General features: G+C 45.7%; 1 protein-coding gene across 2 annotated transcripts in view; it reads right to left on the bottom strand.

Moving 5' to 3' along the window:
* The window catches only part of LOC105558546 (TGF-beta-activated kinase 1 and MAP3K7-binding protein 3), a 22105-nt gene that overhangs the window by 8493 nt on the left and 10871 nt on the right, over positions 1-2741 (bottom strand). The window lies entirely within an intron of this gene.

Below are 2741 nucleotides of genomic sequence, written 5' to 3' on the forward strand. Positions count from 1 at the left end.
AGAGAGAGAGAGAGAGAGAGAGAGAGAGAGAGAGAGAGATCGTGGAACCTGGCAGCCAGAAAACGCGCGCAAAGAACGACGTGCAATTATACTTATTTCTTTTTCGGCAGGTGCGACGCGTTACTCTTGAAACTTGGATCTCCCTTTCGCCCCTTCGCCGTGCCAAGCAGGAAAGACGGAAGCTTTCCCATTCCCTCCCTCCTCTCGCCCCTTCTCGCTCTTTCTCTTTCCCTCTCGAGAGATGGCATATCTTATCGTATTTATAAACCCGCCTGGCTGACCCATTTTTCAAGAGTAACGCACAAGTCGAACCAAGTTGTTCGCCCGCTTCTACACGGTAATGAATGAGAAGTTGTCGTTTATCCCGCAGAGAGCAACCCCCCCCCCCCCCGTGCCGCGCCGCAAATGTACATCGTTCTCCCGCAATAAATCGACAATTGTAGTACAACTGGCACCGTCTGACGAGACTTAATGTAGAAAAAAAGGAAATCCATTTTTCCTATACGCTCCACTCGCACTCTGATATCTGTACGTTGCACGACGCTTGCGTCCTCTCACCCCCTGTCTCCTGCAAATGGCAGTCGAAAAGTGACGAGTACGGGCACGCGATTAACGGGAAATCTAAATGCGTGTGCTTGCGCACGAGGTGAATCATCGCGGAGACTCTTTTTGTCAAAAACTGCCAAAATCCGCGCGGGCTAATTTGAAATCCCGATCCCATTCCTCACACCGGCCGATCGCTCCATGACACCCGCTACATCGCGGAATTGGCAGCTACGTAGGAAAACGGTGGACACCTGTGCGGTATACGCCACGTAAGAGTGCCACATAATTATTAGCCGGCACCGAGGAACGCCGCCACGCGCTCGCTACCGCCAGCGGCCGTGATGAAATTTTGCGAAGAGTATTATGTTATTTGCAACAGAGAGCGCTTGCATAAAATGACGATAAAGAAGGTCTAACGTGTCAACAGTAATAATAAACAAATGTTTTCCAAGACGGGGGAGAATAAAAATACTGAAAGAAATATTGCAATCAAGATAGCAGCGATCAAACGACGCTCACAAAAATATCTTGCTAACGCAGGTAGATTTCTAGGTGTGGCAATAAAAATTTATCGCTAATTTTTGTGTCTGTTAGAAAACTGTGTGTGGCCTGCAAAATTTATAGCAGCAACATTCTGGTAATACCTTCTGGAAAGTTTAGGTTTCATGGCCAAATATTAGTCATTCACGTTGGATAAAATTGAATTTCGGTACCATAGCTGGAACAATCTTTGTTCCACGATCAAACGTTATACTGGGACAGAAACACTTTCTTCCTAACATTCGCTAACAGTTGAGACAGAAATTCTGTTTCTGCTATTTAAATTGATCGAGCACGAAACGTGTACACACAAAAATGCAAAGCTTCTAGTCGACCAGACTGGCAAGATTTCAGTAATTTATTTGCGACGTTTCGACCGAATTCCAAGTCCTTATCAAGTGACAATGTTTAAACGGTTGTAGTCGGAAAACATAAAGAGTGCATGGGCTCGTGCCAGGAAATGTACAAAGCATATACAATTTCTATATATCTCAGTTATTTTTTCGTACCTAGAAAATCGTTGCTGTCGTTGCAAGATCATTTTCTTGAGCGGGCGTTACAGGAGCAGTGCGAATGATTTTCGATTAATAACAAACAATATACATATGTTCTTCGCAGATTACGCGTCGGCTTCCTCTTTGGTCTGATACAAAGTGTTTTTTATCATAATGGCGCATTTAACTGTTTCAGCGAACTGGCAAACGGCGCGGCGCCAATTCGATCGGAAAAGACTTCGGTGGGGACGAAAAAGCTTTGGCCGCGTGGAATTTGCATTTGGAGCGTGGCCACGCGGTAGAATAAAGTGCTAGAATTAATAATCTCCGTCGCTTCCTTTTCTTCCGTCTACTCGCACCTGGCAAGACGGCGGGTCAGGTGAACGAGGCATCAATCAGAGGGGAAGTGTTTATTGGCGCGCCTTGCCTCCTCCATTCGTGCCTTCTGCCGTTTCTCGTCCATTTTTCAGCGAATAAATTAATTTAATCTAATTTGGCGCACTACCCCGCACGTTCTATTAAAAACCACCGTCAATATTTCTTTTTCTAGACACTTAATCCTTCCATGGCCACTGGGATATGTAAGTCCCACTTACGTTCTGTCAAAAAGACCCAGCGATTTAGCAATGCACTTTATAGAACGTTGTATAAAAAAAAATGAAATAATAATTTGGGCACGAAAGGGTTAAAAAAACGTGGTTGCGCGTGTTACATAAAAATTTTTCATACGAAGCTCTTTCACTTCTGCCTATTATTTCAGACTCGCTTACTCTTCCGTTTCTTTGGCAATAGTAACTCGCTCTCCCTCTCGAGATTTTCGAAAACAAGTCTACACGTAAATGAGTGAAATGTAAATAAATGCGAGTGGGCAGACGGCACTCGAAGATGGTGGCCGCGCGAATCCGTTCCGGCTCGCCTTGCGAATCTCGCGCGCGGATCAGCCGAGCAAACGTATCCGCTCGTGCCAAAGGTACTTTTTACGTAGATGCGATCGGACGCCACTGCCGCGTCCTGCGCGGATTCATCGGGACAATGAACGCAGCAGAGGAGACCAATTGCCGCAATTCTAAAGGCAAAACCGCAAGAGTCGTAACTTGTTTTCGTAAAGCCCGTATCGGACTACGGTTGAGATTGCGATCAGATTTAGTCTGTGAAGTTGGC

The sequence above is a fragment of the Vollenhovia emeryi genome, unplaced genomic scaffold, assembly GCF_000949405.1.
Source record: "Vollenhovia emeryi isolate VEMERY1.0 unplaced genomic scaffold, V.emery_V1.0 DF939334.1, whole genome shotgun sequence".
In the NCBI taxonomy this organism is placed as follows: Eukaryota; Metazoa; Arthropoda; class Insecta; order Hymenoptera; family Formicidae; genus Vollenhovia; species Vollenhovia emeryi.